Source organism: Ailuropoda melanoleuca, chromosome 5 (genome assembly GCF_002007445.2).
Source record: "Ailuropoda melanoleuca isolate Jingjing chromosome 5, ASM200744v2, whole genome shotgun sequence".
Classification (NCBI taxonomy): domain Eukaryota; kingdom Metazoa; phylum Chordata; class Mammalia; order Carnivora; family Ursidae; genus Ailuropoda; species Ailuropoda melanoleuca.
Window position 1 is genome coordinate 83178229 of NC_048222.1, and position 16891 is coordinate 83195119.

The 16891-nt window shown below is 35.2% G+C and overlaps 2 pseudogenes; one reads left to right on the forward strand and one right to left on the reverse strand.

Moving 5' to 3' along the window:
• Positions 1-411: 411 nt before the first annotated feature.
• LOC100477518 lies at positions 412-931 on the forward strand (annotated as a pseudogene).
• Positions 932-14852: 13921 nt separating this feature from the next.
• LOC117802494 lies at positions 14853-14953 on the reverse strand (annotated as a pseudogene).
• Positions 14954-16891: the final 1938 nt, after the last annotated feature.

Below are 16891 nucleotides of genomic sequence, written 5' to 3' on the forward strand. Positions count from 1 at the left end.
GCCTTTGCCACCCTGCACTTCACACACCTGCCATTTCAAATAAGAGCATGTTGATTTGGTCCTATGGGATATACCTGGTTTGAGACAATTCTAGGTTTTTTTATGTTTAAAAAAATGTGTCGACTCATAGCATTCTCCTTTGATTGGGTAAAAAATTTACCATTTTTGTTGACTGATTTTATAAATCATTGCTTGTTTCAGTGTTTTTTTTTTCCCCTTTCATATCTTCAGTTATCTTTTGCTGGGTTAAAAAACAAAACAAAACAAAAACAAAATGAAAAAACAGGGGCAAAAACTTGCCTTTCCTCCTGGTGCCCCCTCCCACCCAGTGCAGCTGGCCACACCACACAAGCTCAGACTTCCCAGCTCCTTCTAAGCTCACACCACAGTCATGTCTCTCCAGCTGTCATCATGATCGTCTACCAGCACCTTATCAGCCATGATGCGATGTTCTTCACCTTCTACAAGATCTGGAAGATCACGGAGGTGCTGTGCCCGGAGGTAGAGGGGCAAGATAGTCAGTAAGACAGAGGTTAACATTGATGACTCGCTCATTGATGGAAATGCCTCCACTGAGGGCCCCGACGCCCAAGGTACCTAAAGCACAGTCATCACTGGTGTTGATATTGTTCTGAACCATCACTTGCAGGAAACCAGCTTCACAAAAGAAGGCTACAAGAAGTACATCAAAGGTTACATGAAATCAGTCAAAGGCCAACTTGAAGAACAGAGGCCAGAAAGAGTAAAACCTTTTATGACAGGGGCTGTGAAACAAATCAAGCACATCCTTGCAAATTTCAAAAACTACTAGTTCTTTATTGGTGAAAACATGAATCCAAATGGCATGGTTGTTCTGCTGGACTACAGTGAAGATCATGTGAACCCATATGCTGTTTCCTTTAAGGATGGTTTAGAAATAGAAAAGTGTTAATGAATTTGGCTATTACTTTGGGTGTGTCACCTGTTGTCATACCTGGCTGTTGCTTTTCATCCACACAACACCAGGACTTAGACAAGTGGACAGATGTCATCTTGAGCTCTTCATTTATTTTGACCTTGACTTATTTGGAACAGAGACATTGTTCTTAAGAAAAAACAAGTCATGTAGGTTGTTTAAAAATAAAATGCATTTTGACTCCTTTGAGAGAATTTTAATTTAGTTTAATACATATTTAAATCCATCCTGTATAGTGTCCTGGAAAAGCTAAATCCTGGTGGTGGACCAGTGCTAGAAAGCACAAAACGGCCTGCAGACAACTCCTACAGTGAAAAATTACTTCTCGGACTGGAGTATAAAAAACAAGAACCCAAAGTCTTTAAACTGAGCTCAAGTAAAGGGAAAGACTGTACTTATAACTGTGCCAACATTTGAAGTGAATTCCTTACACATTTCAACATCTACAAGGAGAAGTAGTTAACTCTGGAAGAGATTACCAAAAGAAAAAAAAAAGACTAATACAGTTGGAAAAAAATAATAAATCTTGGGACTAGATATCTGAAATCATCAACATTTACTTTCCTCCTGAATCTGTAATGCTCAATGAACATACCATTTCTTTCTTGCACTAGGTGATAGCTTCCACAGTATGGAGCAAATAAAGTAAGGTTGCTGACTTCTATGTCTGGTATCCAAACAGTAGGAATCAAAAAGCTGATGCCTGGGACATCTCCAGCTCTTTAGGAATCATCATGTCTATCTGGTCTTACATGTGACTTTTTTACAGCATGACAATGTAAGGTATGTTCAACTTCCTATTTATCAGCACTGGGCTCTCATGGTCCATATGCGCAGGGAGATAAACCAGGTAGAAACTGTATCACCTTGCATAACTTAGACTAGGAAGTTATGCAAAGTCACTTTAGCCAGATCGTTCATTAGAAGCTGGTTACTAATGCCAGCTAATATTCAAGGGCATGTCTCTCCTTGGAGGAGCGTTGATATACCATTGATAGATATGCCGTTGGTATATCATCGATAGAAGATAGATAGAGGTAGATTGCTGTAGCCATCTCTGTAGAGTACAATAATGAAATTTTTGGCTTTCTTTGCAGATCCATTTATTTCATTCTTTGCCCCAAGTGAGTCCCTTACCATTTCGTAGTCATAAGAAGACCCTTTCTGTATTCAGAGATCCTCTAAATTTGATAACAATAATAAATGAAATAATCATAGGACTTGTGGGTACAAAAGCGAGATTGGCCAGATCTTGGAAAGAAGAAAATAAAACCAAAATAAACAACTGGTATTAAAGACTCATGAACAAAAATAATTCCAGGGTGATGTTGTAAGCCATCAGACAAACCGAAGAATAAAATAATAAATAGACTCTCAGAACAAAAATGTCCTGCTGACTTGAAATTGTCCCATCAGGTTATGATAATTTGAGGAGAAGAGGAAGACACAGAAAATAAGCACAAGGCTGGGCCGGGTGTACAGTTAGAGGTAAAGGAATTTGAGAGCTATGGACAAAACAGTAGTATTTGCATTGCAAAACAGCTAGACTCCTTTTTACTGTGTTGAAGAGTTTTTCCCAGGATATTGCTGATTATGGGTACCCTTGATAGAAATAGTGTTTACAAAGATTTCCTACTATTATGGTCTTTGGATTTCTTATTTGTGAGATGGCCTCACTATCTTAGCATCCTTACCAGGGAAAAACAAAAGCATAGAAGGGAAATCCTGAATCAAGTTAATTTACCAACAAGAGAAAAGGAAATTCCTGAAAGCTTCCTTAGATAAGATTTCTACACTTTAACTTCTTTGGCTAGAGAACGAAGAGAGACAGGAGTGCCCAGTAAAGCTTCCAAGTGATTTTGCGTTGGACATGAAAGCCAAAATAGGCATGCAAAGGGTTGCAGTTGTTATAAGACCTGGATTTGGAATGAGCTAAACCATTGGAAGAACTCTGCCAGCTCTTCCCTAAAGTCTTTAGAAGTACCACAGCTGAAATAGGTGGAAACCCCATCTGTTACAGGCCAAGTGTGAGGCAGGCAGCAGTAAAGCTGCCCAGGAGAGGGCAGCGATTTAGGGAAGATCATGAAGCCAACATCTCCACAATACTCAAGTCACAAATAATATGAAACAATAATAGTTGCAGTAGATACAGCTATAGGCTTGTAATTTTGTTTTTTCCAGGTTTCTAGCACATGTTTTGAGGAAACATTGGGTAAATTAATCATCTAGCTTTCTCCTTTTGGCCCATCCTCAGGTAAGAGGGATGTAGGGATACAGCTTGTACGACTGAACCCATAGGTAAAAGATGTTCTCATATCTATTCCCTGGCTAAGGAACGGGTGTTTGACCTAGGTCCACCAATCAGATGTTCCTGGCTACAATTTTGAGTCTTGAATATAGTGGACTGCAGAAACACAGACTGCTTGCAATCATTCCCATGACTAAGAAAAGATTACTAAAATAAAGTATCTATATGTATATACATACATGTATATACATATAGATAACATGTATGTATATACATATAGATAACATGCATACACATAAATGTATATATACATACAATAAATGTATATATACATACATGTATACATACATGTATACATACATGTATATATACATACATGTATACATGTATGTATATATACATACATGTATATACATATAGATAACATGTATGTATATACATATAGATAACATGCATACACATAAAATGTATATATACATACACATAAATGTATATATACATAAATGTATATATACATACATGTATACATACAAACATGTATATATACATGTATACATACATACATGTATATACATATAGATAACATGTATGTATATACATATAGATAACATGCATACACATAAATTCACATTCTCTCTTTTATTTATGATCTATTTATCGATCTATCATCTATCTCCCTATTTCTTGAAATTCTTGGCACTGGTGATCTTTACCTCCTCTTTACTTTTACATTTGTAGGATTTTCTTCTTCTTTCAGAGTAGTCCTTAAGAGAGGCTTTCAAAACTACATACCTAAAGGAGTTGTTTGCTCCATGGCATGGAAGTAAGATATAAGTATACTTGTTTTAAAATATTGGTAAGCTTCCATATCAGTTGGTTATCTGTATAATATTAATTTTGAAAGTGTAAGAGTAATAAATTATATAAAGTATAATTATATAAAGTATAATATCAATAACTTGAATTATAAAATTACCACTAATTATAATGAATTTTTACTTTAGTTTCAGCTTATTGTCATTGCATATGAGTAATAAACATGGAGGATGTTGATATTTATAAAAACAAAATTATTAGAATATTAAAAATAAATATCCAGACTTAAGGGATAATTCTGCAAGAATAAGTATTTTTGTATTCTCCTTAAATATTAAGTCGTATATCTTTGAATCTTTCTGATGCAAAATTGGAGCAGCTTAGAGCATTTCTAATGCCAATTAAAGTATGGACAAAACAAAATAATTTTTAAAAAGAAACTTCACTTTAATAAGTGTTATTTTACCAGTGTTGTCAATACTTTAACTTTACAAAGAGAGCAATATTTAGTTATTGAAACGGAAAATTTGACAAACCATAAAAATGAGAGAGCCTATAAACTAAATAAATGAAATTGCCAAAGGATGTAGACTATTTTACAGAATTTGGAAGTGATATGGTTTAATAATTTGAAAATGTGATGTGAAAAATAGGGTGAAAGCCTTTTAATTTTAACTTTAAGTGCTTGGCGAAAAATGGTAAGCTGTACAGGATGAAAAAATACAATTTGTTGAAATTGGCATATAATATGCCATTTTAATATACAATTCACATGATTTAGTTGCTTGTAAAAATAATGGATTTATATATATAACAATTATAGATGATATCTAATAATTATGAAAAACTTAATGTTATTTCCATAACTTCATCAGTGTCTGGATATTCTGACTGAGACACTTGAATCCAGAGTGCCCCTGGACACAGTGTTTGAATCTTTTTTAATTTTTGTCTGCACACATGTCCTTGGTGATCTAATTCTGTTTCACAGCTTCCTTTACCATCTCAAAGTTTAATAATTTGCAGCTTGTTCCAGGATGCTTTCCCTGAATTCCAGTTTTTTATACCCATCTGTAATAGACACCACAATTTGTACAGACAAGAGATGTCTCATATTAACGCATCCCAGCCGAGCTCTAATCCAAACTCTAACACCTGAGCTTCCATCACCAAACACACACACACACACACACACACGCACACACACACACACTACCTCTCTATTTCTCTTTTCATTTTCAATTTATGCTGTCCCTGTCTTGGATTATTTTTACAGTCTATAATTAATCTTTTCTATTTATTCTCTTCCTCCTTCCATCTATTTTCATAGTAACAGCCATTATGGATCTGTTAAAATGCAAGCCGACTTTATTACAATACTGCTTATTATCAAGATGTCATTCACTGAGAATCACCACTACTGGCCAAACTTAGAGATGTGAGATCAGGCCTTGCAAAGTCTGGCTCCCTATTTATTCCTCACAGACCTTGGATCCCACTGCTCTCACCTGTGCTTACTATGTGGCCTCTCACACACACCTGACATGCTCCTACCTGAAACCCTTGCTACCTTGGGATTTTTGCATCTGGGAGTGGTCTTCTCTACCCACAATATTTACAATGTAGTAGTACCCTTAACTCTGTACTCTGCTTTCCTATGTAATTTTTCTTTAGAATATTGTCACTGTCTGAAATACTATGTATTCCTTACTTAGTTTTGCTTAGTTTCTGTCTTCCTCACTAGACTGTAAACTCCAGGAGAGGACAGAATTTGACCTTTTGTCTAGTGCTATTCCCATATCTAGAATAACGCCTGGAGCATGTTCAGGGCTGAATAAATATATACTAAATCAGTGAATGAACATTGGTTGTCAGCAGACATAAAAATTCACCTTGAAGGATGTCCATGTCCTGACCTCCCAACCTGTGCATGTGCTTCTTTACGTGACAAAAGGATTGTGCTGATATGATTAAATTAAGGGTCTTGAGATGGGAAGATTATCCTGCATGATCCAGGATATCCCCTGTAATTACAAAGGTCTTCATAAGAGAAAAGCAGAGGGGTCAGCATCAGAGAAGGAGTTGCAACCACAGAATATGGGGTCAGAGTAAGAGAGAGATTGGAAGAACTTCACTGCTGGTTTTGAAGATGGAGGAATGGGTCAAAAAGCCTGGGAATGCTGATGATGGCTAGAAGCTGGAAAAGACAAAGGAAAGGACTCCCCCTCGAGTTCCAGAGGGAGCATGGCTCTGGATTTCAGTCCCAGGCAAACCCATGTCAGACTTATGACCTCCAAAACAGTGAAATTAAAAAAAAAAGAGTGTGTTAGTTTAAGTCACTAAATTTATAAAATTTGTTATGCAGCAATAGAAAACTATTATAAGTACATTGCATAAATATCATTTTACTATTGAAAGCCAGGAACTATGGATTTTCCTCCAAATTATGGCAATTGAAGTTGTTAATTATATATAAATTTTATATACATTAAATTCAAAGAGTTTCCAGGTTTTCCTGACTCAGACAGCCACAAACAAATGTTTTATAAAAACTGTTCATTGTACATATAAAAATATCCAAATAAGTTACCTTTCTAATTAGAGGTTATCCAGTTTAAGAAGAGAACACAGGTGGGGTGCCTGGATGGTTTTGGTTTGCGCATCTGACTCTTGATTTCGGCTCAGGTCATGATTTCAGGGTCACGGGATCAACCCCCAAGTGTCAGGCTCCCCACTCAGCGGGGAGTCTGCTTCTCCCCTTCTTCCTCTCCCTCTGCCCCTCCTACCCCCCCTCGTGTACATGCACTGTCTCTCGCTCTCAAATAAATAAATCTTTTTTTAAAAAAGAAGAGAACACAGGTAATTTATATAAAGGTTAGCAATTCAAGGCAGAGTTGTTGATTAGGAGATAACTTTTGCATCTTTATTTGAAAACAGAGCAACTCACTTAAAGATAGTAATACGTGAGTCAGGAGTAAGCAATGAAATAGTTCTGTGCCTTAGTTTCTTCATCTGCAAAATAGGAATAAAAGTAATACCTTGAATAACTTTTGAGACCAAAAAGTCTCAATAAGCAAAGCGTCTAGAACGTTGACTTATTATAAATACGTAAAAAATCCTAGTGTTTGCTATGACTTTTTAAATATGGAAGCCCATCGTCTACATCCTTCCCTATTGAATATTAAAAACATATAATATTTGAGTCTAAAATAAAATTCCATTAGAATGCTGATATCTTATTTTTCATTTGCTACGTTTTTTCTTTGTGACTTTAGTTAATTTACAGAGGCATAAATTTATAAGGGTAAATATTCTTTTTTACTCATTAGTGAAGGCCACAGATGAATTTTTTAAAAATGTTTTACAATACTTTATATTTACATGGGGTACAGCACCACACATGTAATAATTCCCAACTTTGGTATCACTAGAAAATTAATATTCCTCTAAATACTTTATAGTGTTTACACAATTAATGAAACTAAACACTAATTAATATTTAAAAATATTATATCTCAAATTCAATATTTATTGCACTATACAGATGGTCCCTGACTTACAATGGGTCAACTTACAATTTTTTGATTCTTCAACTGTGCAAAAGCAATACCCATTCAATAGAAACTTTACATTGAATTTTGGTCTTTCCCTGGGTTAGCAATATGTGGTATGACGTTTTCTTGTGATGCTGTCTGGTGGCATTGAGCTGCAACTCCTTCTCAACCATGTGATTTCAAGGGTAAACCACCAATACACGTAGAACCATTCTGCATCCATTTAACCATTCTGTTTTCACTTTCAGTGCAGTATTCAATAGATATTCAGCACTGATCGAATAGGCTTTGTGGTAGATGATTTTTAGGCTGGGGGCTGCCCGAGTTCCCCCGCCACGCCCACCACCTAACCACGCCCACCCACGACCCGCCCCAGTCCCGGAGGCGGCGCAGGTGAGGAGACACCGAGGAGGGGAGGGAGGGGGCAGTCTAATCTGCAGTCTAATCTAATTGTTCTGAGAACATTTAAGGTAGGCTTGGCTAAGCTATGGTGCTCTATAGGTTAGGTGTGTCAATTACATTTTAACTTACAATATTTTTAACTTATGAAGGGTTTAGTACTATGCAACCCCATTTAGTTAAAACTTACAGAAATCTAATAACAAGCTTATTCTCTTAAATGTTTTAACATTTAAAATTAGATACATTATAACATAAAGAAAATGAAATAGGTCAGTTTGTTTAAAGGATTAATTCTGTGAATAGCCAACCATTTCCCATTTCCAGCTGGAAAGAAAAAAAAAAGCAAAACCAAATCAAACCATATCACACTTTCATTCTTCCGTCTTTCTTTCCTTCCTTCCTTCTCTCTTTCCTTCCTTCCTTCTCTCTTTCCTTCCTTCTTTCTTTCCTTCCTTCCTCCCTTCCTCCATCCCTCCCTCTTTCCCTCCCTCTGTCCCCCCTTCACTCCTTTCCTTAATTCCTTTCTTTCTTTTTGTTCACACAAAATGTAATTTTGTTTTTGTTTTTTAAAAAAATTTTATTTATTTATTTGACAGAGAGACAGCCAGCGAGAGAAGGAACACAAGTGGGAGAGGAAGAAGCAGGCTCCCAGCGGAGCAGGGAGCCCAATGCGGGGCTTGATCCCAGGGTCCTGGGATCACGCCCTGAGCTGAAGGCAGACGCTTAATGACTGAGCCACCCAGGCACCTCTCAAAATGTAATTTTGGCTTAGTACATTTATATTCTGAAGGGTACAACTGATTTAACAAAGAAATGATGACTGTGTTTTCTGACTCCAAAGGCTGATACTTTACAGAAGGCATGCTCTGGGAGGACATAGAAAGGAAAGACAGAGCAAGTACTGTCACTCCCAGGACTAATGGCAGTTGCTGGAATGAGGAACACAGAAGCAGAAAGCACAGGAAGCACTAGGCACCTTCTCCAGTCACCATATGTCAAGAGCTCTGGAACATCCCTTGTTGGCAAGAAGCCACCTGGGAAAGAAGTGTTATTTGTGAACTACTTATAAAGGCAATACAGAGAGTGAAATAAAAGTGTAACTTTAGAACTTGAGTCAATAATTCAATAACCATGTCATGGTTTTCTATCATTTCAATCCAGTAAAGTACTTGAAAATGTGAAAGCCTCAGTACCTCTTTGAATTTTTACATTTAACACTTTTATATGCATTCAATTGGATGAGTAGAGAAAAAGTCTGTCATAAAGTCAAATGAAATATAACTTCTCAGATATTTTATTAGAAATCTAGCTAGACACAGGAAGAAATAATGAGTTAGTTGATAAAGTACCTCAAATGTCCTACTAAAGGGTGAGGTATTGGAAATAATCCTGAGAAAGTGAGAGCAATTCCCTAAATACTCGCATGTTTAATTGGGCTGTTATCACATTTTCAGGGCTCATATGGTACTTCCCTTATTTATTTATTTATTTTTTAATGTTTTTTTATTATATTATGTTAGTCACCATACAGTACATTCCTGGTTTTTGTTGTAAAGTTCGATGATTCATTAGTTGCGTATAACACCCAGTGCACCATGCAATACGTGCCCTCCCCTCCACCCATTTTGTTTCCTCTGTAAAAATGCCTAAGCAAACTGGAGTATCATGCCATATTTATCTAGTATGGGAGACACTATTGGTGGTCTGCCCCAGTTCCCTTTAGCGGACTGGTGCACCCCTTCCTGCCAGCTGGCTACCCCTCTTCACCTAAACTGACATGATGGTAGGCTGTACAGACACACAGCCATATTCTTCTCTTGAGAAATGTCCTTGAATCAACTTGAATAAGCCTCTGAGGCTGGATGGTTTTATAATCTTTTTCCTCCTTCTCTCCAACACTTGCTCACCCAAGTGGCCTGTATCCTATGACTGATTGATATTGAGCTACTGAGCTGGGTGAACAAAAGGCCATTCCTCTAGCCTCAGCATGAAATGTACTCAGTGATAAAATTCATGTTCCAGAAATACTTGCGTGGATGAGCTCACATTGCATTCTAGCAAAAACACATTCTTCCTTAGAACTGTCCCTTTCCCTACCCTGTTTCCTCTCCTTCCTAACACTTTTCTGTCAGAGCATCATCATTCTAAAGCCCTTGAAGCTGATTCCCTATCACAGGGTATGATTCTAGGGAACCTGATTAAGGGATTAGGAATCCAGAAATGTGACGTTAGAAGAATTTCCAATAAAAGTTCTTCCTTATTTTGAGAAGTGAGTGACAAGCTGCATAGTCCAGAAGTTTCTGTTACTCCTCTGGGGCCATTTATCTTCCAGTTATCATGGGAAGTTTAGAAGTTTAGGATTTGCAATAAATAGCTTGATGAAGTGTCCATGAAAACTGTAATTTCAGTGTCTGTTACCCTCTGAAGGACTTGCCCTTCTCCTGAGCTTTCTAGTTATATAACCATGCCTCTCACCCTAAATGAGACATTGCCAAAAGCTGGCAGATAGGCTAAAATGTTTTGAACAAGAATGTTAAGGGATCAGCCAATTAAATCACTGTTATTATCTAGACAAAAATAGATAAAATGTGCTAATTAGAAAATAATAAAAAACAAGAACCACTAATCACCAAAAACACACATACAAATTATCTAGTTAGAGAAGAAGAAAGCAGCACTTCTGAGTTCAAATTACTGCACCTGAGATGCAGGTGTTTCGCTAAGCAGAAATAGAATTTTAAAAAGATGCCTTGTCATTTTGTATGGAGGGCAGAGGGCTAACCATTTTACAGCTGACTCAAAGAACATTAGCCATCCGAGCTGGACTTTAATTGAGGCAGAAAATAATCTCTATGCAGATTTTCAGATAAATGGTCTTGTGTTTTTTGTCTCTGCGTGAGTACCTTTGATGAAAGGATTCCAAAGCACTGCTGCAGTTATAAGCATCTATACCACTTAAGAGGTACTCCATAGTGGAAGAACTCTGATCTAAAAACAATGAAGGGTTAGAGTCAAACATTCATAAATTCAGTTCTAGAAACCATTGTCAGGCTCAAAAATCATGCCAACTAAAACTCATGTTGACCTAGCTGTAATTGCATTTAATGCAAGATCTGTAAATATGGTACAAAATAGCTGAGAAAATACAAAAAATTANCATCTTGCATTTTAAATCATGCCAACTAAAACTCATGTTGACCTAGCTGTAATTGCATTTAATGCAAGATCTGTAAATATGGTACAAAATAGCTGAGAAAATACAAAAAATTATTCTTAAAAATTGTGAATTAAGGCATCTCGTGGACACCCAAAATAGCCCTCTACCCATTAAGTAATAATGGGCTGCCCGAATCTTCAGTATAGTCATTTCCTTTCTTTCTTTCTTTCTTTCTTTCTTTCTTTCTTTCTTTCTTTCTTTCTTTCTTTCTTTCTTTCTTTCTTTCATTCTTTCTTTCTTTCTTTCTTTTTCTTTCTTTCAGATTTTATTTCTAAGTAATCTCTATACCCAATGTGGGATTCTAACTCACAATCCTGAGATCAAGATTCATATACTCTATGGACTGAGCCAGCCTGGCCCCCCTCTTTTTCCTTTTAGATAGAGAAGAGAACAAAGAGAAAGGTCTGATTACTGATGCTTTGTATTTTACTCTTACATAGACAGAAACTGTTGAAACAGCTAAATATTTATAGCTGGAAGTCTCTAAAGAGTTAAGCTTTACAGTCTCTGAATGCCAAATATTGAAAGCAGAAGTAGGAATCACATTGGGCATGAAAATCTGTGGGGTATTTTGTCCAACTGGATACAAATCAGTAGTTGAATAGATGTAAATCATAGTCGAAGATACCCAGATAAAAGCAACGGAGTTGCGAAGTAATAGACCATTACCTGTATTGAACTCGTGCTTAGTCTTACATTGACTAGAGAATGGATACTCGATAGATGTTCATTAGCAACGTATCTTTTAAGGATATTCACAACACAAAGCAACAAAATTGTGAGGAAAGTACTTTCCCTTGAGTTATTTAGAGGATTTGGGAAGGATGGTCTTCCCTGTCCTGATAGTGCAATTAACTTTCATATTTGTACAAAATCAATTATTTTAAATGAAGCCCTTGTAATTGATCTAAAGAGCCAACAGCTTAAACATTATTTGTATATGTCTGTGTATAGGGGGTGTATGTGTGAAGAAAGGAGAAATATATTTACCCAAGAAGGAAGGATAGATCACTTTTCCATATTTTGCATCGCTGATTTGTAAAGCATTTAGTTAAAGATATGGAAAAATAAATTTTAGCAATTTTTATTTGTTAAAGAACTTTTTTCTTTTCTTTTTATTCTTTTAGAGTGGGGAGAGGCAGTAGGAGAGGGAAAGAGAGAACCTTAGGCAGCCTCCATGGGAGCCCAGCTCGAGGCTTGATTTCACGACCCTGAGATCATGACCTGAGCTGTCATCAACAGTTGGATGCTTAACTGACTGAGCCACCCAGGAGCCCCATAAAATTACATAAATTTTTAAATAAAAAGGGAACTATTCAAATATATATTAGGAATATAGCCTTTTTAATAAGCAGATGTAAAAAGGAACTTAATACTGACGTCCTATACAAGCCCACTCATTCATATATTTGACTGTGAAACCTACTGATGGTGATGGTCATCACAGTATTTACAAACAAACCACACACTTCTAAGCAACTGCATGGTTCAAAAACAAAACACAAGGGGTGTCAGAAAAGATTTTGAACTGAGTGAAATTGAATTAAAAAACAAACCAATCAATATATAAGGTTTATGGAATGCACCTAAATTAGTGCTTAGTGGAAAACAGATTGTGTCAGTAACCTATACTAGAAAAAAAAGCAAAAGAAGAACAAGCTAAGCATAAACCAAGCTAAAGAAAGAAGATAATTAAGATGAAAGCATAAACCAATAAAATAGAAGACAGAAAAAATAGAAAAATTAATGAAATTAGAAGTTGGTAATTTAAACAGATTAACAAAAATGACAAACTTTAGCCAAATGATCAAAATAAAAGAGAAAAGATGGATGTAGATTCATTCAGCTAGACTTGAGGATAAATTCATTAATCCTTACCTAAATATTCAATTACTTTTCCAACAATATACCCAGCTAATTCTAGGGGACATAGACATGTCTTTTCTATAATTTTTATTTAGACAACTGGCTAGCTATGTGCATGGGGGAAAAAAAGATCTTAAACTCTTACCTCATGCTATCTGACAACTAACTCAAAATGAGATTGTAGACATAAATGTAAGAAAGAAATCTACTTTAACTTCTAAGAGAAAACAGGGGAGAAAATCTGTGTGACCTTCGTTTGGGCAAATGGTTTTAGTATGAAGGCGGAAGCATGACTCATAGAAGGGAAAAAAAATAGGGTTCATCAAAATGAAAAGCTATATGCTTTAAAAGAAACCATTATGGAAAAAAGACCTACGGACTGGAAGAAAGTGTGCTAATCATACATCTCTAAAAGACTTCATTCAAAATATATGAAGAATTCTTAAGACTTGTTAATAAGGGAAGACAAAAATCCAACAGAAAAACCCAGAAAAAAGACATTTTTACAGACAATGTACTGAAGAAGGTATATGAACAACTCACAGGAAATTGAGAAGGTTCTTAGCATGGTTATTCAGTAGGGGGATGCAAATGAAAGCCACAGAGAAATATCACTAAATCCACTAGAAATGCTATAATAAAAAAGAAAATATTAAGTGTGGGTAAAGATGTGAAGTACTGGAACTACCCCACATTACTTGTGGGAATGGAATGTGTTACAGACACTTAGGGAAATTAGTGTGATAGTTTTCTTAAAAGTTACACATACACTTACCATAAGAACTAAGAAAAATAAAAACATGTTCACACAAAGACATGTACTTGAAATCCTTGGAGGGATTATACACACTAGCCAAAACCCGGAAGCAATATATTGCTTATGAACCAGTGAATGGATAACCAAAATATGGTACATCTGTACCAGTGGAATGCAATTTACCCGTAAAAAAATGAATTAAATGCTAATACATTTTACAATATAAATCTCAAAAATGTTATTTTTAAATGAAAGAAACCATACACAAATGGCCACGTATAATGGGATTCCATAATGTGAAATGACAAGCAAAGGTAATTTTAGAGTCAGTGGTTGCGGTGGAAGGAGGTGAGAACAGAATAAACTTCACACAGCACTGGAGAACTTTTTGAGATAATGGGAATATTCTAAAACTGGATTGTAATCATAACTGCACAACTCCATGAATTTACTAAAGATAAAAGAGAAAACATATGTAGACCTACAATGAGGGAATTTTATGATATGTAAGTTTGACTTGATAAGAAGTTAAATTTTAAAATACTTTGATAAAATAAATTTTCCAACAGTGCTGGAGAATACTGAAATAAAGTATCTCGTGTAGATTTAGGAGGCTAGTTCTCCGTTGGTTTTTCATTTTTTTAAATGGTCTGGCTCTGTCTTTTCAAGCGCATTCCCCTTGTTTACAATATAATGCTAATGGAGGCAAGCGGGAAATTTTTTTCCTCAATGGCAAGTACTTTGGTGGTGTTTTTTTCTTAGTTCTTGGTGGACTTCTGCGGTAAGTGGCAGAAGTGCAGCAATAGTTGCTTGTTAGAAGATACCTTCAAGAATTGATAAGTAGGCTCCGAATGTTCCCAACATTGGTCTAATTATTTTGCTGGAAATTGTTCCAGTATATTTGACATAAAAATTCGATTTTAAATATTCATTTCTTGAGTCATTTGATTTCTCTTCAGGGTAGCTGAAGTTTGGATATTGCCCTTTTGCATCATTTAGATAGGAAGAAACAGATGAATCATCAACTCTTTTGTTTGTTTAATATGGAATGTTTCATAAATTTGTGTGTCATCCTTGCAAAGGAGCCATGCTCATCTTCTTATTCTCCCAGTTTTAGCCAGGTGTTGCTGAAGTGAGCCCATCTACCAGCTTTTGAGATTACCTCTTTAATGCTTTAAGTAAATCAATTTAATGTGAATTCTTCACAGTCTTGATTTTGTTTAATTTACTGTTGCCAATTTAAAAGAGAAAATAAAATACTTGGAAAATGTTTCAAAATAAAATACTTTTATGAAAACTCCTTTCCAATAATATTTAACTAATTTTTAATTTTCCAGGTTTTGAAATTTTCAACTTAAGCTAATCAATTTTTAAAGATACCAAAAAATTAATTTAATACAAAGTTTTGAATTCATTAAATTACTGGGTCTTGATGGAAGTATATAAATACATATGTATTACAATATTAATATATATGTTATAATATGCAATAATATGCATAATAATATGCAATATTAATATTATAACATATATAATTAACAACCTAAAATGTTTAGTTGATGTCCAAGATATAAAAAAGAGAAAAGAAATAAGTAATTAGTGAGTGTAGGAATAGAATATGCCATCATTTAATGCACCGGGATTTTTTTTTTTAAACATCAGTTTGAAATCTTAAGGTATAATCCTTAATGCAATACCAAATAAGAAAATTCCTCATATTAACTCACAACTACTATTGGTTGGGTTAAAAACATTTTGAAGAGTGATATTTTAAAAAATAAAGCATATTTGGTGATGCCTTATTTAAATGCACTGAAGCAAAGGTGAAAAAAGTTATTTCTTAAAAACTATGTTTTTCACAGTACAGTTCATAATATAAGGCTTTATTTAGTAATAGCATTCGAAGATTTAGAAAGCTGTAATAAAGTAAGTAATGGTAATTCAGGTTAGTTCTAAATAGAACAATATCCTGTTAAATGTAAAAGCTCAGTTCAGATCAGTAAGATTTATAACCTATTTTATCTAGCAACACCAACAACAAACTAGCCTCTTATGAAAATCCAACATTTTACTTTACTGTCACTTGTCTTTCTTGATTTAATTCCAAATAGTAAACATACTTATGACAATTTCTGGAAAAGGATTTCTGATTCACATATGAAAAGTTGTGATTAATTACTCCAGTGATTTTATTTTGGTTTTTGTTAGTATTTAGAGGTTTAGTTTTAATTTAAGAAATTTTATAAATTTGTAGAGATTTCCGAATTTTAGGTAGGGAAGAATAAAAGGAAAAACTCAAGTTTTAGTCAATGTCTTTTAGCCTTTGTGTGGGTTCTATTATAAATATAGCTTATCTGAATACTGTGGGCATGTGTTTGACAGGAAATTTAATTGTACTATCTATCTGCATGCATTTGCATGTTCTTTATTATTAAATATCAAAGTGTAGGTTTAGCTCTAAGATGGTTTTAAATAGTCAAGAGCTTTCAAACATTTAGTTTTTTTTAATTAAAACATATCTCTGAAATTTTGAAAAGGACTGTACATGACTGATTTATTTTCCTTATTTTATTCTCACAACATCATAATTATGCATTTTTTAAAAAATTTGCTTAACTCAATTGCTATGAACCATAACATGAGAGGAAACTCTATAACATAGTTTTAAAAAGAAGTAGCTGGGGCGCCTGGGTGGCACCGCGGTTGGGCGTCTGCCTTCGGCTCAGGGCGTGATCCCTGCGTTGTGGGATCGAGCCCCACATCAGGCTCTTCTGCTGTGAGCCTGCTTCTTCCTCTCCCACTCCCCCTGCTTGTGTTCCCTCTCTCGCTGGCTGTCTCTATCTCTGTTGAATAAATAAATAAAATCTTTTAAAAAAATAAATAAATAAATAAAAAGAAGTAGCCAAAATTTTTCTACAGTACTTGTACCATTTTCACTTTCCCACTAATAATGGTTGAAAGTTCTGGTGACTCCACATTTTTGTTAATATTATAAATTGGAGCCATTCTGTTTCATTTTCTTAGCAGTGACTGTGTAGTGAGAAATTTTATTTTGATGAGCCTTACTTATCAATTT